Source organism: Chiloscyllium plagiosum, unplaced genomic scaffold, assembly GCF_037043375.1.
Source record: "Chiloscyllium plagiosum isolate Xiang-an unplaced genomic scaffold, Cpla_swu_hap1 HiC_scaffold_43, whole genome shotgun sequence".
In the NCBI taxonomy this organism is placed as follows: Eukaryota; Metazoa; Chordata; class Chondrichthyes; order Orectolobiformes; family Hemiscylliidae; genus Chiloscyllium; species Chiloscyllium plagiosum.
The window spans coordinates 34,631,429-34,656,197 of NW_028270181.1; positions in this window are offsets into that span (position 1 = coordinate 34,631,429).

Here is a 24,769-nt window from a genome sequence, read left to right on the forward strand (position 1 = left end):
ACAGAGCGGGGAACGAAGGGGAAAGGAGAGAGGGAGAAGGAGCAGGGGAGGAGGGAGGGGAGAAGGAGGGAGGGGAAGGAGAGGGGACAAGGAGAGAGGGGAGAAAGAGAGGGGAGAAAGAGAGGGGGGAAGGAGATGGTACGGATAGAGTGGGGAAGGAGAGAGTGGGGAAGGAAGGGGGAACGAGAGCGCGGGGAAGCGGGGAAGGAGTGAGGGGAGAAGGAGAGGGGGGAAGGAGACAGGAGGAAGGAGAGAGTGGGGAAGGAGAGGGGGAGGGAGAAAGGGGGAAGGAGAGAGGGGAGACGGAGAGGGGGGAAGGAGGGGGGAAGGAGAGAGGGAGAAGGAGGGAGGGGGAAGGAGAGATGGGGAAAAGAGAGGGGGAGAAGGAGAGAGGGGAGAAGGAGAAAGGGGAGGAGAGAGGGGAGAAGGAGAAGGGTAGGGAGAGAGGGGGATGTAGGGAGGGGAGAAGGAGAAAGGGAACGAAATGGGGAAGGAAAAAGGGGGAAGGAGCGGAGGGAAGGAAGGGTGTAGAAGAGAGGGGAAGGAAGTGGGTAGGAGAGAGGGGAGAAGAAGGGGGGAAGGGGGTTTGGAGAGAGGGGAGAAGGAGAGAGGGGGGAAGTAGAGAGGGAATGAAGCGGGAATGCGCTAGGGGAGAAAGAGAGAGGTGAAGGAAGAGGGAAGCAGTAAGGGGAGATGGAGAGAGGGGAAGGAAGGGGGAAGGAGAGAGAGGAGAAGGAGAGAGGGGGGAAGGAGAGAGGGGAGAAGGAGAGGGGTGGAAGGACAGGGGAAGGAGAGAGGGGGGAGGGGAGAAGGAGAGATGGGGAAAGGAGAGAGGGGGGAAGGAGAGAGTGGGGAAGGATAGAGGGCGAAGGAGAGAGGGGGGAAGGAGAGATGGGTAAAGGAGAGAGGTAGAAGGAGGGAGGGGGAAGGAGAGGGGGCAAGGAGGGAGGGGGAAGGAGAGGGGAAAGGAGAGAGAGGAGAAGGACGGAGGGGAGAAGGAGAGAGGGGAGGAGAGAGGGGAGAAGGAGAGGGGGAAGGAGAGAGGGGAAGTAGGGAGGGGAGAAGGAGAAAGGGGATGATATGGGGAAGGAAAGAGGGGGAAGGAGAGGGGGGAAGGAAGGGTGTAGGAGAGAGGGGAAGGAAGTGGGAAGGAGAGGGGGAGAAGGAGGGGGGAAGGGGTATGGAGAGAGGGGAGAAGGAGAGGGGGGAAGTAGAGAGGGAAGGAAGGGGAAGGAGAGAGGGGAGAAGGAGAGAGGGGAGTAGAAATGGGGGAGAAAGAGAGAGGAGTGAAGCAGAGAGGTTTAGGAATGGGGAAGCAGAGAGGGGAGAAGGAGAGAGGGGAAGGAAGGGGAAGGAGAGAGGGGAGAAGGAGAGGGGGAAGGAGAGTGAGGGAGTAGGGAGGGGAGAAAGAGAAAGGGGAAGAAACGGTGATGGAAAGAGGAGGGAAGGAGAGGGGGGAAGAAGGGGGTAGGAAAGTGGGGTGAAGTAGAGAGGGGAGAAGGAGGGGGAAGGGGGAATGGAGAGAGGGGGAAGGAAGGCGAAATGAGAGAGGGGAGAAGGAGACAGGTGGGAATGAAGCGAGGAGAGAGGGGAGAAGGAGAGAGGGGAAGGAAGGGGGAAGAAGAGAGGGGAGAAAGAGAGAGGGGAAAAGGAGAGAGAGGGGAAGGAGAGAGGGGGAAGGAGAGAGTGGTGAAGGAGAGAGGGGAAGGAAGGGAGAAGGAGAGAGGGACGACGGAGAGAAGGGGGGAAGGAAACGAAAGGAGAGAGGGGAGAAGGAGGGGGGAAGGAAAGGGGAAGCAGAGAGGGGAGAATGAGGGGTGGAAGGAAAGGAGAAAGAGTGAGGGGAAGGAAGGGAGAAGGAGAGAGGGGAGAAGAAGAGAGGGGAAGGAAGGGTGAAGGTGAGAGGGGAAAAGGAGAGGGGGGAAGAAAGTGGAAGGAGAGAGTGGAGAAGGAGGGGTGGAAGGAAAAGGAAGGAGAGACGGGAGAAGGAGCGGGGAAGGAAAAGGGAAGGAGAGACGGGAGAAGGAGATTGGGGAGAAGGAGAGAGGGGAAGGAAGGGGGAAGGGGAGAGGGGGAGAAAGGGAGAGGGGAAGGAAGGGGTAAGGAGAGAGGGAAGGGGGCAGGAAAAAGGGGAGAAGGAGAGAGGGGAGAAGGAGAGTGGAGAGAAAGAGAGGGGAGAAAGGGAGGGGGGAAAGAGAGAGTGGGGTAGGAACTGGGAACGAGAGAGGGGAAGGGGGAAGGAGTGAATGGAATAGGAGAGATGGGGAAAGGAGAGAGGGGAAGGAGAGAAGAGAGAAGGAGAGTGTGGAAGGAGGGGGGATAGAGAGAGGGACAAGTGGGGGGAAGGAGAGGGGAATGAAGGGGCAGGAGAGTGGGGTGAAGGAGAAAGGGGTGAAGGAGGGAGGGGAGAAGGAGGGAGGGGAGAAGGAGGGAGGGGAGAAGGAGAGAGGGGGAAGGAAAGAGGGGGGAAGGAGAGAGGGAGATGGAGGGATGGGTAAGGAGAGGGGAAAGGAGAGAGGGGAGAAGGAGAGGGGGGAAGTAGAGAGGGAAGGAAGGGGAAGGAGAGAGGGGAGAAGGAGAGAGGGGAGTAGAAATGGGGGAGAAAGAGAGAGGAGTGAAGCAGAGAGGTTTAGGAATGGGGAAGCAGAGAGGGGAGAAGGAGAGAGGGGAAGGAAGGGGAAGGGGAGAGGGGAGAAGGAGAGGGGGAAGGAGAGTGAGGGAGTAGGGAGGGGAGAAAGAGAAAGGGGAAGAAACGGTGATGGAAAGAGGAGGGAAGGAGAGGGGGGAAGAAGGGGGTAGGAAAGTGGGGTGAAGTAGAGAGGGGAGAAGGAGGGGGAAGGGGGAATGGAGAGAGGGGGAAGGAAGGCGAAATGAGAGAGGGGAGAAGGAGACAGGTGGGAATGAAGCGAGGAGAGAGGGGAGAAGGAGAGAGGGGAAGGAAGGGGGAAGAAGAGAGGGGAGAAAGAGAGAGGGGAAAAGGAGAGAGAGGGGAAGGAGAGAGGGGGAAGGAGAGAGTGGTGAAGGAGAGAGGGGAAGGAAGGGAGAAGGAGAGAGGGACGACGGAGAGAAGGGGGGAAGGAAACGAAAGGAGAGAGGGGAGAAGGAGGGGGGAAGGAAAGGGGAAGCAGAGAGGGGAGAATGAGGGGTGGAAGGAAAGGAGAAAGAGTGAGGGGAAGGAAGGGAGAAGGAGAGAGGGGAGAAGAAGAGAGGGGAAGGAAGGGTGAAGGTGAGAGGGGAAAAGGAGAGGGGGGAAGAAAGTGGAAGGAGAGAGTGGAGAAGGAGGGGTGGAAGGAAAAGGAAGGAGAGACGGGAGAAGGAGCGGGGAAGGAAAAGGGAAGGAGAGACGGGAGAAGGAGATTGGGGAGAAGGAGAGAGGGGAAGGAAGGGGGAAGGGGAGAGGGGGAGAAAGGGAGAGGGGAAGGAAGGGGTAAGGAGAGAGGGAAGGGGGCAGGAAAAAGGGGAGAAGGAGAGAGGGGAGAAGGAGAGTGGAGAGAAAGAGAGGGGAGAAAGGGAGGGGGGAAAGAGAGAGTGGGGTAGGAACTGGGAACGAGAGAGGGGAAGGGGGAAGGAGTGAATGGAATAGGAGAGATGGGGAAAGGAGAGAGGGGAAGGAGAGAAGAGAGAAGGAGAGTGTGGAAGGAGGGGGGATAGAGAGAGGGACAAGTGGGGGGAAGGAGAGGGGAATGAAGGGGCAGGAGAGTGGGGTGAAGGAGAAAGGGGTGAAGGAGGGAGGGGAGAAGGAGGGAGGGGAGAAGGAGAGAGGGGGGAAGGAGAGAGGGGAAAGGAGAGAGGGGATGGAGAGAGGGGAAGGAGAGTGGGGAAGGAGAGAGGGGGCAAGAAAGGGGTTAGAGGAGAGGAGGAGAATGAGAGAGGGGAAGGTACGGGGAAGGAGAGAGAGAAAGTACGGAGGGGAGAAGGAGAAAGGGGACGAAACGGGGAAGGAAAGAGAGGGGAAGGAAAGGGGGAAGGAAGGGGGTAAGAGAGAGTGGAAGGAAGTGGGAAGGAGAGAGGGGAGAGGGGTGGAAGGGGGATGGAGAGAGGGGAGATGGAGAGAGGGGAGAAGGAGAGAGGGGGGGAGGAAGGCGGATGGAGAGGGGGAGAAGGAGGGACTGGAAGGAAGGGGGAAGAAGAGAGGGGAGAAGGAGAGGGGGAGAGGGGGAAGGAGAGAGTGGGAAGGGGGGAAGGAGTGAGGGGAATAGGGAAATGGCTAAAGGAGATGGGGGAAGGAGACTGGGGGAAGGAGAAAGTGGGGAAGGATAGAGGGAGAATGAGAGAGGGGAAGGAAGGGGGAAGGAGAGAGGGAGAAGGAGGGAGGGGGAAGGAGCGGGGAAAGGAGAGAGGGGAGAAGGAGAGAGGGGAGAAAGAGACGGGAGAAAGAGAGGGGGGAAGGAGAGAGTGGGGAAGGAAGGGAGAACGAGGAGGGGGGAAGGAAGGGGGAAGGAGAGCGAGAAGGAGCAGGGGAAAGAGAGAGGGGACAAGGAGAGAGGGGAGAAAGAGAGGGGGGAAAGTGAGGGGGAAGGGGAGGGGATGGATAGAGGGGGAAGGAGAGAGTGGGGAAGTAAGGGGGATCGAGAGCGCGGGGAAGGGGGGAAGGAGTGAGGGGAGAAGGAGAGATGGGGAAAGGAGAGAGGGGGACGGAGACAGGGGGAAGGAGAGAGTGGGGAAGGATAGAGGGGGAGGAGAGGGGGGAAGGAGAGAGGGGAGACGGAGAGGGGGGAAGGAGGGGGTGAAGGGGAGAGGGAGAAGGAGGGAGGGGGAAGGAGAGGGGGGAAAGGAGAGGGGGAGGTGGAGAGAGAGGAGAAGGAGAAAGGGGAGGAGAGAGGGGAGAAGGAGAGGGGGAAGGAGAGAGGGGGATGTAGGGTGGGGAGAAGGAGAAAGGGAACGAAATGGGGAAGGAAAGGTGGGGAAGGAGAGGGGGAAGGAAGGGTGTAGTAGATAGGGGAAGGAAGTGGGTCGGAGAGAGGGGAGAAGAAGGGGGAACGGGGTTTGGAGAGAGGGGAGAAGGAGAGAGGGGTGAAGTAGAGGGGGAATAAAGGGGGAAGGAGCTAGGGGAGAAAGAGAGAGGTGAAGGAAGGGGGAAGCAGAGAGGGGAGAAGGAGAGAGAGGAAGGAAGGGGGAAGGAGAGAGAGGAGAAGGAGAGGGGGGAAGGAGAGATGGTAGAAGGAGACACGGAAAGGAAGGGGGAAGGAGAGAGAGGAGAAGGAGAGGGGGGGAAGGAGAGACGGGAAGGAAGCTGGTAGGAGAGAGGGGAGAAGGAGAGTGGTGGAAGGACGCGGAAAGGAGAGAGGGGAGAAGAAGGGGGTGAAGGAAGGGGAAAGGAGAGAGGAGAGAAGGAGGAGGAAGGAAGGGGAAAGGAGAGTGCGGAGAAGGAGAGGGGGAAGGATGGGTGAAGGAGAAAAGGAGAAGGAGGGAGGGGGAAGGAGAGGAGTGTAGGAGCGGGTGGAAGAGGGAGGGGTGGAGGAGGGAGGGGAGAAGGAGAGAGGGGAAGGAGAGAGGGGACAAGGAGAGAGGGGAGAAAGAAACGGGAGAAAGAGAGGGGGTAAGGAGAGAGTGGGGAAGGAAGGGAGAACGAGAAAGCGGGGAAGCGGGGATGGAGTGAGGGGAGAAGGAGAGATGGGGAAAGGATAGAGGGAGAAGGAGAGGGGGGGAAGGAGAGATGGGTGAAGGAGAGAGGGGTGAAGGAGCAGGGAGAAGGAGGGAGGGGAAAGGAGAGAGGGGAAGGAGAGGAGGGAAGGAGTGAGGGGGAAGGAGAGGAGAAAGGAGAGAGGGGAGAAGGAGAGAGGGGACGAGAGAGGGGAGAAGGAGGGGGAAGGAGAGAGGGTGAAGTAGGGAGGGGAGAAGGAGAAAGCGGACGAAATGGGGAAGGAAAGAGGGGTGAAGGAGAGGGGGGAAGGAAGGGTGAAGGAGAGGGGGGAAGGAAGGGTGTAGGAGAGAGGGGAAGGAAGTGGGAAGGAAAGGGGGAGAAGGAGGGGGAAGGGGGATGGAGAGAGAGGAGAAAGAGAGAGGGGGAAGTAGAGAGGGAAGGAAGGGGGAAGGAGAGAGGGGAGAAGGAGAGAGGGGAGTAGAAGTGGGGGGGAAGGAGAGAGGAGTGAAGGAGAGAGGGTTAGGATTGGGGAAGCAGAGAGGGGAGAAGGAGAGAGGGGAAGGAAGGGGGAAGGAGAGAGGGGAGAAGGGGAGGGGGAAGGAGAGAGGGGGGAAGTAGGGAGGGGAGAAAGAGAAAGGGGAAGGAAGGGGGAAGGAAAGAGGGAGAAGGAGGGAAGGTGAAGGAGAAGGGTGTAGGAGCGGGTGGAGGAGGGAGGGGAGAAGGAGAGAGGGGAGAAAGAGACGGGAGGAGGAGAGGGGGGAAGAAGAGGGGGATGGATAGGGGGGAAGGAGAGAGTGGGGAAGGGGAGAGAGTGGGGAAGGAAGGGGAACGAGAGAGTGGGGAATGGGGGAAGGAGTGAGGGGAGAAGGAGAGATGGGGAAAGGAGAGAGGGGAGAAGGAGAGAGTGTGGAAGGATAGAGGGTGAAGGAGAGAGTGGGGAAGGAGAGAGGGGTGAAGGAGAGAGGGAGAAGGAGAGAGGGGTAAGGAGAGGGGGAAGGAGGGGAGAAACAGAGTGGGGAAGGAAGGGGAAAGGAGAGAGGGAGAAGGAGCAGGGGGAGGAGGGAGGGGAGAAGGAGGGAGGGGAAGGAGAGAGGGGACAAGGAGAGAGGGGAGAGAGAGGGGAGAAAGAGAGGGGAGAAAGAGACGGGGGAAGGAGAGGGAACGGATAGAGGGGGGAAGGAGAGAGTGGGGAAAGAAGGGGGAATGAGAGTGTGGGAAAGTGGGGAATGAGTGAGGGGAGAAGGAGAGATGGGGAAAGGAGAGGGGGGAAGGACGGGGGAAGGAGAGAGGGGAGAAGGAAGGGGGTAAGAGAGATGGGGAAGGAGACAGGGGACAAGGAGAGAGTGGAGAAAGAGAGGGGGAAGGAGAGGGTGACGGATAGAAGGGGGAAGGAGAAAGGCGGAAGGTGGGTGTGGTGAAGGAGAAAGGGAACGAAATGGGGAAGGAAAGGGGGGGAGGAGAGGGGGGAAGGAAGAGTGTAGGAGAGAGGGAAAGGAAGTGGGGACGAGAGAAGGGGAGAAGAAGGGGGAAGGGGGCTTGGAGAGAGGGGAGAAGGAGAGAGGGGGGAGTAGAGAGGGAAGGAAGGGGGAAGGAGCTGGGGAGAAAGAGAGGGGTGAAGGAAGTGGGAAGGAGAGAGGAGAAGGAGAGATGGGGGAAGGAGAGAGGGGAGAAGGAGAGACGGGAAGGAAGTGGGAAGGAGAGAGGGGTGAAGGAGAGAGGGGTGAAGGAGTGAGGAGTGAAGGAGAGAGGGTAAGGAATGGGTAAGGAGAGAGGGGAGAAGGAGACGGATGGGGAAGAAGAGAGAGGAAGGAAGGGGGAAGGAGAGAGGGGAGAAGGAGAGGGGGGAAGGAGAGAGGGGAAAGGAGCGAGGGGACGGAAGGGGGAAGGAGAGAGAGGGAGAAGGAGAGATGGGGAAGGAGACGGGAAAGGAGAGAGAGAGGGGAGAAGGAGAGAGGGGGAAGGACGGGGGAAGGAGAGAGGGGAGAAACAGAGCAGGGAAGGAAGGGGGAAGGAGAGAGGGGAGAAGGAAGGGGGTAGGAGGGAGGGGAAGAAGTCAGGGGACAAGGAGCGAGGGGAGCAAGAGAGGGGGAAGGAGAGGGTGACGGATAGAGGGGGGAAGGAGAGAGTGGGTAAGGAGGGGGGAACAAGAGGAGGGAACAAGTTAAAGGAGTGACAGGAGAAGGAGAGATGGGGAAAGAAGAGAGTGGGGAAGGATAGTGGGAAGGAGAGAGGGGGGACGGAGAGGGGGGAAGGAGAGGGGGAAGGAGAGAGGAGGAAGTAGGGAGAGGTGAAGGAGAAAGTGGGAAGGAGAGATGGGAACAAGGGGGTAGTAGAGAGGGGAGAAGGAGAGAGGGGAAGGACGGGGGAAGGAGAGAGGGGAGAAGGAGGGAGGGGGAAGTAGGGAGAGGAGAAGGAGAAAGGGAAAGAAACAGGGAAGAAAAGAGAGGGGAAGTAGAGGGGGGAAGTAGAGGGGAGAAGGAGAGAGGGGATGGAAGGGGGAAGGAGAGAGGAGAGAAGGACGGGGAAGGAAGGGTGAAGGAGAGAGGGGAGAAGGAGAGTGGGAAGGACGGGTGAAGGAGAGAAGGGAGAAGGATAGAGGGTAAGGAAGGGGGAAGGAGAAAAGGAGAAGGAGGGAGGGGGAAGGAGAGGGGTGTAGGAACGGGTGGAGGAGGGAGGGGAGATGGAGAGAGGGGAGAAAGATGGGAGAAAGACAGGGGGGAAGGAGTGGGGGACGGATGGGGGGGAAAGAGAGAGTGGGGAAGGAAGGGGGAACGAGAGAGCGGGGAAGGGGGGAGGAGTGAGGGGAGAAGGAGAGATGGGGAAAGGAGAGAGGGGAGAAGGAGAGAGTGTGGAAGGATAGAGGGCGAAGGAGAGAGTGGGGAAGGAGAGAGGGGTGAAGGAGAGAGGGAGAAGGAGGGAGGGGTAAGGAGAGGGGGGAAGGAGGGGAGAAACAGAGTGGGGAAGGAAGGGGAAAGGAGAGAGGGAGAAGGAGCAGGGGGAGGAGGGAGGGGAGAAGGAGGGAGGGGAAGGAGAGAGGGGACAAGGAGAGAGGGGAGAAAGAGAGGGGAGAAGGAGAGGGGGAAGGAGAGTGAACGGATAGAGTGGGGAAGGAGAGAGTGGGGAAGGAAGGGGGAACGAGAGCGTGGGGAAGTGGGGAAGGAGTGAGGGGAGAAGGAGAGATGCGGAAAGGAGAGGGGGGGGGAAGGAGACAGGGGGAAGGAGAGAGTGGGGAAGGATAGAGGGGGGAGGAGAGAGGGGGGAAGGAGAGATGGGAGACAGAGAGGGCGGAAGGAGGGCGTGAAGGAGAGAGAGGGGAGAAGGAGAAAGGGGAGGAGAGAGGGGAGAAGGAGAGGGGGAAGGAGAGTGGGGAGAAGGAGGGAGGGGGAAGTAGGGAGAGGAGAAGGAGAAAGGGGAAGAAACAGGGAAGGAAAGAGAGGGGAAGTAAAGGGGAGAAGGAGAGAGGGGATGGAAGGGGGAAGGAGAGTGGAGAGAAGGAGGGGGAAGGAAGGGTGAAGGAGAGAGGGGAGAAGGAGGGGGGAAGGAAGGGGGAAGGAGAGAGGGGAGACGGAGAGGGTGGAAGGAGGGGGAAAAGATAGGGGGAGAAGGAGAGAGGGGAGAAGGAGAAAGGGGAGGAGAGAGGGGAGAAGGAGAGGGGGAAGGAGAGTGGGGTATGTAGGGAGGGGAGAAGGAGAAATGGGGAATGAAAGAGCGGGGAAGGAGAGGGGGGAAGGAAGGGTGTAGGGGAGAGGGGAGGGAAGTGGGTCGGAGAGAGGAGAGAAGAAGGCGGGAAGGGGGTTTGGAGAGAGGGGAGAAGGAGAGGGGGGGACGTAGAGGGGGAATGAAGGGGAAGGAGCTCGGGGAGAAAGAGAGAGGTGAAGGAAGGGGGAAGGATAGAGGGAGAAGGAGAGAGGGGAGAAGGAGAAAGGGGAGGAGAGAGGGGAGAAGGAGAGGGGGAAGGAGAGTGTGGAATGTAGGGAGGGGAGAAGGAGAAAGGGAACGAAATGGGGAAGGAAAGAGCGGGGAAGGAGAGTGGGGAAGGAAGGGTGTAGGAGAGAGGGGAAGGAAGTGGGTCGGAGAGAGGGGAGAAGAAGGCGGGAAGGGGGTTTGGAGAGAGGGGAGAAGGAGAGAGCGGTAAAGTAGAGGGGGAATGAAGGGGAAGGAGCTAGGGGAGAAAGAGAGAGGTGAAGGAAGGGGAAAGCAGAGAGGGGAGAAGGAGAGGGGGAAGGAAGGGGGAAGGAGATAGAGGAGAAGGAGAGAGGGGGAAGGAGAGATGGGAGAAGGAGAGAAGGGAAGGAAGGGGGAAGGAGAGAGTGGAGAAGGAGAGGGGTGGAAGGACGGGGAAAGGAGAGAGGGGAGAAGGAGGGGGGGAAGGAAGGGGAAAAGAGAGAGAAGAGAAGGAGGAGGAAGGAAGGGGAAGGAGAGCGCGGAGAAGGAGAGGGGGAAGATTGGGTGAAGGAGAGAGGGGAGAAGGAGAGAGGGGAGAAGGATGGGGTGGAGGAAGGAGGAAGGAGAGAAGGGAGAAGGAGAGTGGGAAGGACGGGTGAAGGAGAGAGGGGAGAAGGAGAGAGGGGAAGGAAGGGAAAAGGAGAGAGGAGTGAAGGAGGGAGAAGGAAGGGGGAAGGAGAGAGCGGAGAAGGGGAGGGGGAAGGATGGGGGAAGGAGAGAGGGGAGAAGGAGGGTAAGGAAGTGGAAAGGAGAGTGGGGAGAAGGAGAGTGGGAAGGACGGGTGATGGAGAGAGGGGAGAAGGAGAGAGGGGAAGGAAGGGGGAAAGAGAAAAGGAGAAGGAGGGAGGGGGAAATAGAGGGGTGTAGGAGCGGGTGGAGGAGGGAGGGGAGAAGGAAAGAGCGGAAGGAGAGAGGGGAGAAGGAGAGAGGGGGAGGAAGGGTGAAGGAGAGAGGGGAGAAGGAGATAGCGGAGAAGGAGAGAGTGGAGTAGAAGTGGGGGAGAATGAGAGAGGGGTGAAGAAGATAGGGTTAGGAATGGGGAAGGAGAGAGGGGAGAAGGAGGGTTGGAAGGAAAAGGAAGGAGAGAGGGGGGAAGGAGCGGGGAAGGAGAAGGGAAGGAGAGACGGGAGAATGAGAGAGGGGAGAAGGAGTGAGGGGAAGGAAGGGGGAAGGAGAGAGGGGAGAAGTAGAGTGGGAACGAAGGGGGTAGTAGACAGGGGAGAAGGAGGGTAAGGAAGGGGAAAGGAGAGTGGGGAGAAGGAGAGTGGGAAGGACGGGTGATGGAGAGAGGGGAGAAGGAGAGGGGGAAAGAAGGGGGAAAGAGAAAAGGAGAAGGAGGGAGGGGGAAGTAGAGGGGTGTAGGAGCGGGTGGAGGAGGGAAGGGAGAAGGAAAGAGGGGAAGGAGAGAGGGGACAAGGAGAGAGGTGAGAAAGAGATGGGAGAAAGAGAGTGGGGAAGGGGTGGGGGACGTATGGAGGGGGGAAGGAGAGAGTGGGGAAGGAAGGGGGAACGAGAAAGCGGGGAAGGGGGGAAGGTGCGAGGGGAGAAGGAGAGTTGGGGAAAGGAGAGAGGGGAGAAGGAGAGAGTGGGGAAGGATAGAGAGGGAAGGAGAGAGGGAGAAAGGAGAGAGGGAGAAGGAGGGAGGGGGAAGGAGTGGGGGAGGAGGGAGGCGTAAGGACTGGGGAAAGGAGAGAGGGGAGAAGGAGAGAGGGGAGAAGGAGAGAGAGGAGGAGAGGGGGAGAAGGAGAGGGGGATGGAGAGAGGGGGAAGTAGAGAGGGGAGAAGGTGAAAGGGGACGAAATAGGGAAGGAAAGAGAGGGAAGGACAGGGGAAAGGAAGGATGTAGGAGAGAGGGGAAGGAAGTGGGAAGGAGAGGGGGAGAAGGAGGGGTGAAGGGGAATGGAGAGAGGGGAGAAGGAGAGAGGGGGGAAGTCTATAGGGAAGGAAGGGGGAAGGAGAGAGGGGAGAAGGAGAGAGGGGAGTAGAAGTGGGGGGAAGGAGAGAGGAGTGAAGGAGAGAGGGTTAGGAATGGAGAAGCAGAGAGGGGAGAAGGAGAGAGGGGAAGGAAGGGGGAAGGAGAGAGGGGAGAAGGAGAGAGGGGAAGGAAGGGAAAAGGAGAGAGGAGTGAAGGAGGGAGAAGGAAGGGGGAAGGAGAGAGCGGAGTTAGGGAGGGGGAAGGATGGGGGAAGGAGAGAGGGGAGAAGGAGGGTAAGGAAGTGGAAAGGAGAGTGGGGAGAAGGAGAGTGGGAAGGACGGGTGATGGAGAGAGGGGAGAAGGAGAGAGAGGAAGGAAGGGGGAAAGAGAAAAGGAGAATGAGGGAGGGGGAAATAGAGGGGTGTAGGAGCGGGTGGAGGAGGGAGGGGAGAAGGAAAGAGCGGAAGGAGAGAGGGGAGAAGGAGAGAGGGGGAGGAAGGGTGAAGGAGAGAGGGGAGAAGGAGATAGCGGAGAAGGAGAGAGTGGAGTAGAAATGGGGGAGAATGAGAGAGGAGTGAAGAAGATAGGGTTAGGAATGGGGAAGGAGAGAGGGGAGAAGGAGGGTTGGAAGGAAAAGGAAGGAGAGAGGGGGGAAGGAGCGGGGAAGGAGAAGGGAAGGAGAGACGGGAGAATGAGAGAGGGGAGAAGGAGTGAGGGGAAGGAAGGGGGAAGGAGAGAGGGGGGAAGTAGAGTGGGAACGAAGGGGGTAGTAGACAGGGGAGAAGGAGGGTAAGGAAGGGGAAAGGAGAGTGGGGAGAAGGAGAGTGGGAAGGACGGGTGATGGAGAGAGGGGAGAAGGAGAGGGGGAAAGAAGGGGGAAAGAGAAAAGGAGAAGGAGGGAGGGGGAAGTAGAGGGGTGTAGGAGCGGGTGGAGGAGGGAGGGGAGAAGGAAAGAGGGGAAGGAGAGAGGGGACAAGGAGAGAGGTGAGAAAGAGATGGGAGAAAGAGAGTGGGGAAGGGGTGGGGGACGTATAGAGGGGGGAAGGAGAGAGTGGGGAAGGAAGGGGGAACGAGAAAGCGGGGAAGGGGGGAAGGTGCGAGGGGAGAAGGAGAGTTGGGGAAAGGAGAGAGGGGAGAAGGAGAGAGTGGGGAAGGATAGAGAGGGAAGGAGAGAGGGAGAAAGGAGAGAGGGAGAAGGAGGGAGGGGGAAGGAGTGGGGGAGGAGGGAGGCGTAAGGACTGGGGAAAGGAGAGAGGGGAGAAGGAGAGAGGGGAGAAGGAGAGCGGGGAGGAGAGGGGGAGAAGGAGAGGGGGATGGAGAGAGGGGGAAGTAGGGAGGGGAGAAGGTGAAAGGGGACGAAATAGGGAAGGAAAGAGGGGGGAAGGACAGGGGAAAGGAAGGATGTAGGAGAGAGGGGAAGCAAGTGGGAAGGAGAGGGGGAGAAGGAGGGGGGAAGGGGAATGGAGAGAGGGGAGAAGGAGAGAGGGGGAAGTCTATAGGGAAGGAAGGGGGAAGGAGAGAGGGGAGAAGGAGAGAGGGGAGTAGAAGTGGGGGGAAGGAGAGAGGAGTGAAGGAGAGAGGGTTAGGAATGGAGAAGCAGAGAGGGGAGAAGGAGAGAGGGGAAGGAAGGGGGAAGGAGAGAGGGGAGAAGGAGAGAGGGGAAGGAAGGGAAAAGGAGAGAGGAGTGAAGGAGGGAGAAGGAAGGGGGAAGGAGAGAGCGGAGTTAGGGAGGGGGAAGGATGGGGGAAGGAGAGAGGGGAGAAGGAGGGTAAGGAAGTGGAAAGGAGTGTGGGGAGAAGGAGAGTGGGAAGGACGGGTGATGGAGAGAGGGGAGAAGGAGAGAGGGGAAGGAAGGGGGAAGGAGAGAGGGGAGAAGGAGAGGGGGAAGTAGGGAGGGGAGAAAGAGAAAAGGGAAGAAACGGTGATGGAAAGAGGAGGGAAGGACAGGGGGGAAGAAAGGGGTAGGAAAGTAGGGTGAAGTAGAGAGGGGAGAAGGAGGGGAGAAGGGAGATGGAGAGGGGGGAAGGAAGGCGAAAGGAGAGAGGGGAGAAGGAGACAGGTGGGAATGAAGCGAGGAGAGAGGGGAGAAGAAGAGACTGGAAGGAAGGGGGAAGGAGAGAGGGGAGAAGGAGAGAGGGGGGAAGGAGAGAGGGGAGACGGAGAGGGGGGAAGGAGGGGGTGAAGGAGAGAGGGAGAAGGAGGAGGGGAAGGAGAGGGGGAAGGAAGGGGAAGGAGAAAGTGGAGAAGGAGATGGGGGAAGGGGGATGGAGAGAGGGGAGAAGGAGAGGGGAAGGAAGGGGGAAGGAGAGAGGGGCGGAAGGAGTGAAGGGAAGGAAGGGAGAATGAGAGAATGGAGAAGGAGAGGGGGGAAGGAGGGGAGGGAGAAAGGAGAGAGGGAGAAGGAGGGAGGGGGAAGGAGTGGGGGAGGAGGGAGGCGTAAGGACTGGGGAAAGGAGAGAGGGGAGAAGGAGAGAGGGGAGAAGGAGAGCGGGGAGGAGAGGGGGAGAAGGAGAGGGGGATGGAGAGAGGGGGAAGTAGGGAGGGGAGAAGGTGAAAGGGGACGAAATAGGGAAGGAAAGAGGGGGAAGGACAGGGGAAAGGAAGGATGTAGGAGAGAGGGGAAGCAAGTGGGAAGGAGAGGGGGAGAAGGAGGGGGGAAGGGGAATGGAGAGAGGGGAGAAGGAGAGAGGGGGAAGTCTATAGGGAAGGAAGGGGGAAGGAGAGAGGGGAGAAGGAGAGAGGGGAGTAGAAGTGGGGGGAAGGAGAGAGGAGTGAAGGAGAGAGGGTTAGGAATGGAGAAGCAGAGAGGGGAGAAGGAGAGAGGGGAAGGAAGGGGGAAGGAGAGAGGGGAGAAGGAGAGAGGGGAAGGAAGGGAAAAGGAGAGAGGAGTGAAGGAGGGAGAAGGAAGGGGGAAGGAGAGAGCGGAGTTAGGGAGGGGGAAGGATGGGGGAAGGAGAGTGGGGAGAAGGAGGGTAAGGAAGTGGAAAGGAGTGTGGGGAGAAGGAGAGTGGGAAGGACGGGTGATGGAGAGAGGGGAGAAGGAGAGAGGGGAAGGAAGGGGGAAGGAGAGAGGGGAGAAGGAGAGGGGGAAGTAGGGAGGGGAGAAAGAGAAAAGGGAAGAAACGGTGATGGAAAGAGGAGGGAAGGACAGGGGGGAAGAAAGGGGTAGGAAAGTAGGGTGTAGTAGAGAGGGGAGAAGGAGGGGAGAAGGGGGATGGAGAGGGGGGAAGGAAGGCGAAAGGAGAGAGGGGAGAAGGAGACAGGTGGGAATGAAGCGAGGAGAGAGGGGAGAAGAAGAGACTGGAAGGAAGGGGGAAGGAGAGAGGGGAGAAGGAGAGAGGGGGGAAGGAGAGAGGGGAGACGGAGAGGGGGGAAGGAGGGGGTGAAGGAGAGAGGGAGAAGGAGGAGGGGAAGGAGAGGGGGAAGGAAGGGGAAGGAGAAAGTGGAGAAGGAGATGGGGAAGGGGGATGGAGAGAGGGGAGAAGGAGAGGGGAAGGAAGGGGGAAGGAGAGAGGGGCGGAAGGAGTGAAGGGAAGGAAGGGAGAATGAGAGAATGGAGAAGGAGAGGGGGAAGGAGGGGGGAAGGGGAGAGGGGAAGGAAGGGGGGAGGAGAGAGGGGGTAAGTAGAGAGGAAAGGAAGGGGGAAGGAGAGAGAGGAGAAGGAGAGATGGGTAGGAAGCGTGAAGGAGACGGGGAGAAGGAGAGAGTGGAGAAACAGAGCGGGTAAGGAAGGGGTAGCAGAGAGGGGAGAAGGAAGGGGGAAGGAGAGAGGGGGAAGGACAGATGGGAAAGAATGGGGAAGGAAAGAACGGAGAAGGAGAGAGGGAGGAAGTAGCGAGGAAAGGAAGGGGAAAGGAGAGATGGGGGAAGGAGAGAGGGGAGAAAGAGAGGGGATATAGAGAGGGGGGAAGGAGAGGGGGACGAATAGAGGTGGGAAGGAGAGAGTGGGAAGGAGGGGAAAGGAGAGAGTGGAAAGAAGGGGGAGTGAGAGAGGGGAGAAGGAGAGGGGGAAGGCGAGAGGGGGGAAGGAAGGGGGAAGGAGAGAGGGGAAGGAAGGGGGAGTGAGAGAGGAGAGAAGGAGAGGGGGGAAGGAAGGGGGAAGGAGAGAGGGGAAGGAAGGGGGAGTGAGAGAGGAGAGAAGGAGAGGGGGAAGGAAGGGTGAAGGAGAGAGAGGGGAACGAAGGGGGAAGGGGAGAGGGGGAGAATGAGAGAGGGGAAGGAAGGGGGAAGGAGAGAGGGGAGAAGGAGTGGGAAGGAACGGGGAAGGAGAGAGGGTTGAAGGAGTGGGAAGGAACGGGGAAGGAGAGAGGGGAGAAGGAGTGGGAAGGAACGGGGAAGGAGAGAGGGGAGAAACAGAGCGATAAAGGAAGGGAAAAGGAGAGAGGGGACAAGGAGAGTGGGGAGAAAGAGAGTGGGGAAGGAGAGGGGGATGGATAGAGGGGGAAGGAGAGAGTGGGGAAGTGGGGGGAACAAGAGAGGGGGAAGGAGTGAGGTGAGAAGGAGAGATGGGGAAAGGAGAGGGGGGGAGAGGGGAAGGAGAGAGGGACAAGGAGGGAAGGGTAAGGAGAGGGGAAAGGAGAGAGTGGAGAAGGAGAGAGAGGTGAAGAAACAGGGAAGGAAAGAGGGGGAAAGGGTAAGGAGAGAGGGGAGAAGGAGAGAGGGTAGAACGAGAGAGGGGTGAAGGAGAGAGGGGAAGGAAGGGGGCAGGGGAGAGGGGAGAAGGAGAGAGGGGATGGAGGGAGGGGAGAAGGAGAGAGGGGAGAAGGAGAGGGGAAAGGAGAGGGGGAAGGACAGAGGGGAGAAGGAGAGAGGGGGGAAGTAGAGAGGGAAGGAAGAGGGAAGGAGATAGGGGAGAAGGAGAGAGAGGAAGGAAGGGGCAAGGAGAGAGGGGAGAAGGAGAGAGGGGAGAAGGAGAGAGGGTAAGGAATGGGAAAGGAGAGAGAGGAGAAGGAGTGAGGGGAATGAAGGGAGAAGGAGAGAGGGGAGAAGGAGGGGGGAAGAAGAGAGGGGAAGGAAGGGAGAACGGGAGAATGGAGAAGTAGAGAGGGGGGAAGGAGAGAGAGGAAGGAAGGGGGAAGTGAAGGGTGGAGAAGGAGAGGGGGGAAGGAGGGGGGAAGGAGAGAGGGGAAAGAAGGCTGAAGGAGAGAGGGGAGAAGGAGAGAGGGGAAGGAAGGGGGAAGGAGAGACGGGAGAAGGTGAGCGGGGGGGTGGGAGTAGCGAGGAAAGGAAGGGGGAAGGAGAGAGGGGGAAGGACAGATGGGAAAGAATGGGGAAGGAAAGAACGGAGAAGGAGAGAGGGAGGAATTAGCGAGGAAAGGAAGGGGAAAGGAAAGATGGGGGAAGGAGAGAGGGGAGAAGGAGAGAGGGGGGATGGAGACGGGGTGAAGGAGAGAGGGTATGGAATGGAGAAGGAGAGAGGGGAGAAGGAAAGAGGGAAAGGAAGGGGGAAGGAGAGAGGGAAGAAGGAGAGATGGGAAGGAAGGGGGAAGGAAGGGGGAAGGAGAGAAGGGAGAAGGAGAGCGGGGAAAGGAAGGGGGAAGGAGAGGTGGAGAAGGAGAGAGGGGGAAGGAGAGGAGGGAAGGAAGGGGGACGGAGAGAGTGGAGGAGAGAGGGTGAAGGAAGGGGAAGGAGAGAGGGGAGAAGGAGAGTGGGGGGAAGGAAGCGGGAAGGAGAGAGGGGAGAAGGAGAGGGGGGAAGGAAGGGGGAAGGAGAGAGGGGAGAAGGAGAGGGGGGAAGGAGAGAGGGGAGAAGGAGAGGGGGGAAGTAGAGAGGAGAGAAGGAGAGGGGGAAGGAAGGGGGAAGGAGAGAGGGGAGAAGGAGAGGGGGGAAGTCGAGAGGCAAGGAAGGGGAAAGGAGGGAGGGGAGAAGGAGAGAGGGCAAGGAAGGGGAAAGGAGAGAGGGGAGACAGAGGGGGAAAGGAGGGAGGAAGGAGAGAGGGAGAAGGAGAGGGGGAAGGAGAGAGGGGGAAGTAGGGAGGGGGAAAGAGAGGGGAAAGGAGAGAGGGGGGAAGGAGAGGAGGGAAGGAAGGGGGACGGAGAGAGTGGAGGAGAGCGGGGGAAGGAAGGGGGAAGGAGAGAGGGGAGAAGGAGGGAGGGGGAAGGAAGGGGGAAGGACAGAGGGGAGAAGGAGAGAGGGGGGAAGTAGAGAGGGAAGGAAGAGGGAAGGAGATAGGGGAGAAGGAGAGAGAGGAAGGAAGGGGCAAGGAGAGAGGGGAGAAGGAGAGAGGGGAGAAGGAGAGAGGGTAAGGAATGGGAAAGGAGAGAGAGGAGAAGGAGTGAGGGGAATGAAGGGAGAAGGAGAGAGGGGAGAAGGAGGGGGGAAGAAGAGAGGGGAAGGAAGGGAGAACGGGAGAATGGAGAAGTAGAGAGGGGGGAAGGAGAGAGAGGAAGGAAGGGGGAAGTGAAGGGTGGAGAAGGAGAGGGGGGAAGGAGGGGGGAAGGAGAGAGGGGAAAGAAGGCTGAAGGAGAGAGGGGAGAAGGAGAGAGGGGAAGGAAGGGGGAAGGAGAGACGGGAGAAGGTGAGCGGGGGGGTGGGAGTAGCGAGGAAAGGAAGGGGGAAGGAGAGAGGGGGAAGGACAGATGGGAAAGAATGGGGAAGGAAAGAACGGAGAAGGAGAGAGGGAGGAATTAGCGAGGAAAGGAAGGGGAAAGGAAAGATGGGGGAAGGAGAGAGGGGAGAAGGAGAGAGGGGGGATGGAGACGGGGTGAAGGAGAGAGGGTATGGAATGGAGAAGGAGAGAGGGGAGAAGGAAAGAGGGAAAGGAAGGGGGAAGGAGAGAGGGAAGAAGGAGAGATGGGAAGGAAGGGGGAAGGAAGGGGGAAGGAGAGAAGGGAGAAGGAGAGCGGGGAAAGGAAGGGGAAAGGAAAGATGGGGGAAGGAGAGAGGGGAGAAGGAGAGAAGGGGGATGGAGACGGGGTGAAGGAGAAAGGGTATGGAATGGAGAAGGAGAGAGGGGAGAAGGAAAGAGGGAAAGGAAGGGGGAAGGAGAGAGGGAAGAAGGAGAGATGGGAAGGAAGGGGGAAGGAAGGGGGAAGGAGAGAAGGGAGAAGGAGAGCGGGGAAAGGAAGGGGGAAGGAGAGGTGGAGAAGGAGAGAGGGGGAAGGAGAGGAGGGAAGGAAGGGGGACGGAGAGAGTGGAGGAGAGAGGGTGAAGGAAGGGGAAGGAGAGAGGGGAGAAGGAGAGTGGGGGGAAGGAAGCGGGAAGGAGAGAGGGGAGAAGGAGAGGGGGGAAGGAAGGGGGAAGGAGAGAGGGGAGAAGGAGAGGGGGGAAGGAGAGAGGGGAGAAGGAGAGGGGGGAAGTAGAGAGGAGAGAAGGAGAGGGGGAAGGAAGGGGGAAGGAGAGAGGGGGGAAGGAAGCGGGAAGGAGAGAGGGGAGAAGGAGAGGGGGGAAGTCGAGAGGCAAGGAAGGGGAAAGGAGGGAGGGGAGAAGGAGAGAGGGCAAGGAAGGGGAAAGGAGAGAGGGGAGACAGAGGGGGAAAGGAGGGAGGAAGGAGAGAGGGAGAAGGAGAGGGGGAAGGAGAGAGGGGGAAGTAGGGAGGGGGAAAGAGAGGGGAAAGGAGAGAGGGGGGAAGGAGAGGAGGGAAGGAAGGGGGACGGAGAGAGTGGAGGAGAGCGGGGGAAGGAAGGGGGAAGGAGAGAGGGGAGAAGGAGGGAGGGGGAAGGAAGGGGGACGGAGAGAGGGGAGAAGGAGAAGAGGGATGGAAGGGGGACGGAGAGAATGGAGAAGGACAGCGGGGAGAAGGAAGGGGGAAGGAGAGAGGGGAGAAGGAAAGAGGGGAAGGAAGGGGGAAGGAGAGAGGGGAGAAGGAGAGATGGGAAAGAAGGGGGAAGGAGAGAGGGGAGAAGGAGAGAGGGGAAGGAAGGGGAAAGGGAGGGGGAAGGAGAGAGGGGAGAAGGAGAGGAGGGAAGGAAGGGGGACGGAGAGAGTGGAGAAGGAGAGCGGGGGAAGGAAGGGGTAAGGAGAGAGTGGAGAAGGAGAGAGGGGTAAGGAGAGTGGGGAAAGGAGAGAGGGGAGAAGGAGAGAGGGGTAAGGAGAGAGGGGAGAAGGAGAGATGGGGGAAGGAAGCGGGAAGGAGAGAGGGGAGAAGGAGAGAGGGGGAAGTAGAGAGGCAAGTTAGGGGAAAGGAGAGAGGGGAGAAGGAGAGAGGGTAAGGAAGGGGAAAGGAGAGAGGGGAGACGGAGAGGGGGAAAGAGAGAGGGAGAAGGAGAAGGGGAAGGAGAGAGGGGGAAGTAGGGAGGGGAAAGAGAGGGGAAAGGAGAGAGGGGAGAAGGAGAGAGGGGGAAGGAGAGGAGGGAAGGAAGGGAGACGGAGAGAGTGGAGGAGAGTGGGTGAAGGAAGGGGAAGGAGAGAGGGGAGAAGGAGGGAGGGGGAAGGAGAGAGGGGAGAAGGAGAGAGGGGGGAAGGAAGGGGGAAGGAGAGAGGGGAGAAGGAGAGGAGGGATGGAAGGGGGATGGAGAGAATGGAGAAGGCGAGCGGAGAGAAGGAAGGGGGAAGGAGAGAGGGGAGAAGGAGAGACTGGAGAAGGAGAGAGGAGAGAGGGGGAAGGAGAGAGGGGAGAAGGAGAGAGGGGGGATGGAAGCAGGAAGGAGAGAGGGGAGAAGGAGAGGGGGGAAGTAGAGAGGGAAGGAAGGGGAATGAAGATTGGGGAGAGGGAGAGAGGGGAAGGAAGGGGTAAGGTGAGAGGGGAGACGGAGGGGGGAAAGGAAGGGGGAAGGGAGAGGGAGAAGTAGAGGGGGAAGGAGAGAGGGGGAAGTAGGGAGGGGGAAGGAGATGGGAAAGGAGAGAGGGGAGAAGGAGCGAGGGAGGAAGGAGAGAGGGGAGAAGGAGAGGGGGGGAAGGAGAGCGGGGAGACGGAGAGGGGAGAAGGAGAGGGGGAAGGAGAGAGGGGAGAAGGAGAGAGGGGAGAAGGAGAGGAGGGAAGGAAGGGGGACGGAGAGAGTGGAGGAGAGCGGGGAAGGAAGAAAGAAGGAGATAGGGGAGAAGGAGAGAGGGGGAATGAAGCGAGAAGGAGAGAGGGGAGAAGGAGAGAGGGGGAAGTAGAGAGGGAAGGAGGGGGAAGGAGAGAGGGGAGAAGGAGAGAGGGGAAGGAAGGAGAGAGGTGAGAAGGAGCGAGGGAGAAAGGAGAGAGGGGAGAAGGAGAGAGGGTGGAAGGAGAGGGGGAAGGAGAGTGGGGGAAGTAGGGAGGGGGAAGGAGAGGGGAAAGGAGAGAAGGGAGAAGGAGAGAGGAAGGAAGGAGAGAGGGGAGAAGGAGAGAGGGGGGAAGGAAGCGGGAAAGAGAGATGGGAGAAGGAGAGATGGGAAGGAAGGGGGAAGGAGAGAGGGGAGAAGGAGAGAGGGGAAGGAAGGCACTGATTAAGAAATAGGAAACTACAATGTATCTGGAACTGGAGTAATGTCGTTACAAGGATGTGAATTGGAAAAGTCTATTGGATGAATGTCCTGTTCCTTCACACAATGCAACATCCTGACAGTATCGGACGGTTCCATTCCTCTTCACAGGTGGGTGTTAATATCTCTTCTGAAGTAGTGAGATGTTTCCATTGTCCTGTTCCTGGAGGGTGTCCTTGCTGGGGCCTCTCTGTCTGACCCACTCCTTGTGTGGCTTTAGTATTGCTGGGTTGTGAAACTGCCCTTAGGGCTTTAAGATATCTCTGGTGCCGTGTCATGTCCGAGGGACCAGGAAGCCTAATCCCTTGTATGCGTGCTGTCTGATTCGGCTTGTGAGCTGCTTGGGAATTCTGGGTGTTCTGGTACAGTTTGGCCAATTTTGCATTTGTGGGCCTATCCTGGGTTAACAAATCTTTTCCTACACTAATTGGTCCTGACCTGAAATTTATCCAACTATCGATAGTGACTGATTTGCACTGACCCCAAATTTTTTCCAAGTGTGGATGGTTACGGATTTGCACTGACCCAAATATTTTCTAATGTCGTGGGTTACTGATTTGCACTGTCCAGAAATGTTTTGAAATGTCAGTGCTTACTGATTTGTACTGACCTGTAATTTTTACACTTTTTAGTGGTTACAGATTTGTACAGACCCGAAATTTTTCTAAGTGTCAGATATTACTGATTTGCACTGCCCCAAAGTTTGTCGAAGTGTCAGTGTTTCCTGATTTGCCATAACCAGAAATGTCTCCATGTGTCAGTGGTTACTGATTTGTACTGACCCGAACATTTTCTCAGTGTTGGTGGTTACTGATTTGTACTGACCCTAAATTGTTTTAAATGTCAGTGGTTACCAATTTGTACTGACCCGTAATTTTTCCACCTGTCGGTGGTTAATGATTTGTACTGACCCAAAATTACTCTCAGTGTCGCTGCTTACTGATTTGTACTGACTTAAAATTCATCCATCTCTCGGTGGTTGCTGATTTGTACTGACCCCAAATTTTTCCACGTGTGGATGTTTACTGATTTGCACTGACCCAAAATCTTTTTAGTGTCAGTGGTTACTGATTTGTACTGTCTTGAAATTTTTCAAACTGTCACTGGTTCCTGATTTGCGCTGACCCGAAATGTTTCCAACTGTCTGTGGTTACTGATGTAAACTGACGGGAAATTTTTCAAAAGCTCGGTGGTTACTGATGTGTACTGACCCAAAGTTTGTCGAAGAGTCAGATCTTGTACTGACCCCAAATTTTTCCACCTGTCGGTGGTTACTGATTTGGACAGAGCAGAAATTTTTCAAACTGTTGGTTGTAACTGATTTGTATGGACCTGAATTTTCTCTAAGTGTCAGTGGTTACTGATTTGCACTAACCCAGCATTTTCTCAGAGTCAGTAGTTTCTGAGTTGTACCAACCCGAAAATTTTTCCAACTGTCAGTGGTTACTGATTTGCGCTCACATGAAATTTTTCAAACTGTCGGTGGTTAGCGATTTGTACTGACCCCAAATTTTTCGAAGTGTTGGTGATTACTGATTTTCACTGCCCTGAGGTTTGTCAAAGTGTCAGTGTTTCCTGATTTGTACTGACCAGAATTTGTTTCCATGTATCAGTGGTTACTGATTTGTACTGACCCTAAATTAGTCTCAGTTTTGGTGGTTACTGATTTCTACTGACCCGAACCTTTTCTAAGTGTGGATGGTGACTGATTTGCACTGACCCAAATTCTTTTGAAATGTCAGTGCTCACCGATTTGTACTGACCCGTAATTTCTCTAACTGTTGGTGGTTACTGATTTGTACTCCCCCAATATTTTTCGAAGTGTCAGTGCTTACTGATTTGAACTGACCCTAAATTTTTCCACCTGTCGGTGGTCACTGATTTGTACTGACCCTAAATTTTTCCAAATGTCGGTGGTTACTGATTTGTACTGACCCTAAATTTTTCTTACTGTCACTGGTTCCAGATTTGTACTGACTTGAAATTTTTCAAACAGTGAGTAGTTACAGATTTGCACTGCCCCAAAGTTTGTCGAAGTGTCAGTGTTTTGTGATTTGCACCGACCAGAATTTACTTCCATGTATCACTGGTTACTGATTTGTACTGACCCCAAATTGCTCTGTATCGGTGGTTACTGATTTCTACTGACCCGAACCTTTTCTAAGTGTGGATGGTGACTGATTTGCACTGTCACAAATTATTTTGAAATGTCAGTGCTCACCGATTTGTACTGACCTGTAATTATTCCAAATGTCAGCACTTACTGATTTGCACTGCCCCAAAGTTTGTCGAAGTGTCAGTGTTTCGGGATTTGCACCCACCAGAATGTTTCCCATGTACCAGTGTTTACTGATTTGCACTGACCCGAACATTTTCTCAGTGTCGGTAGTGACTGATTTTTACTGAGCACAAATGTTGCTGAGTGTGGATGGTGACTGATTTGCACTGTCCCAAATTCTTTTGAATTGTCAGTGCTTACCGATTTGTACTGACCCGTAATTTCTCTGCCGGTGATTACTGATTTGCACTCACCCAGTATTTTTCGAAGTGTTAGTGCTGACTGATTTGAACTGACCCTAAATATTTCCATCTGTTGGTGGTTACTGATTCGTAACTGACCCTAAGTTTGTCGAAGTGTGGATGGTGACTGATTTGTACTGACCTGAAATCTTTTGAAATGTCAGTGCTCACCAATCTGAACTGACCCGTAATTTCTCTAACTGTCGGTAGTTAATGATTTTCACTGACTAGAAATATTTCATAGTGTCCGTGGTTACTGAGTTGTACTGACTCGAAATTCATCCAACTGTCGGTAGTTACTGATTTGCACTGCCCCAAAATCTTTCCAAATGTCTGCGATTACTGATTTGTACTGAACCCAAATTTTTCTTCGTATGGGTGGTTACTGATTTGCACTGACCTGAAATGTTTCTTACTGTCACTGGTTCCTGATTTGTACTGACTTGAAATTTTTCAAACTGTCAGTGGTTACTGATTTGAACTGCCCCAAAATTTTTCGAAGTGTCAGTGTTTCGACCAGAATTTTCTTTCCATGTATCAGTGGTTACTGATTTGTACTGACCCCAAATTATTCTCAGTTTTGGTGGTTACTGATTTCTACTGATCTGAACCTTTTTCTAAGTGTGGATGGTTACTGATTTGTACTGACCCAAAATCATTTGAAGTGCCAGTGCTCACCGATTTGTACTGACTTGAAATTTTCCTGACTGTCACTGGTTCCTGATTTGTACTCACCCAATATTTTTCCAAGTGTCAGTGCTTACTGATTTGAACTGACCATAAATTTTTCAAACTGTCGATGGTTACTGATTGTCAATGACTAGAAATTTTTCAAAGTGTTAGTGCTTGCTGATTTGCATTGCCCTGAAGTTTGTCGAAGTGTCAGAGTTTCCTGATTTGCACCGACCAGAATTTTTTTTCCATGTATCTGTGGTTATTGATTTGTACTGATCCCAAATTATTCTGTGTCAGTGGTTACTGATTTGCACCGACCAGAATGTTTTTTCCATGTATCAGTGGTTACTGATTTGTACTGACACCAAATTATTCTCAGTTTTGGTGGTTACTGATTTCTACTGACCCAAACCTTTTCTAAGTGTGGATGGTTACTGATTTGCACTGTCCCAAATTCTTTTGAAATGTCAGTGCTCACAGATTTGAACTAACCCGTAATTATTCCAAATGTCAGTGGTCACTGATTTGCACTGCCCCAAAGTTTGTCGAAGTGTCAGTGTTTCCTGATTTGCACCGACCAGACTTTTTCCCATGTACCGGTGTTTACTGATTTGCACTGACCCGAACATTTTCTCTGTGTCGGTAGTGATTGAATTTTACTGAGCACAAATGTTGCTAAGCATGGATGGTTACTGATTTGCACGGTCCCAAAGTTTTTCCAAGAGTCAGTGTTTCGACCAGAA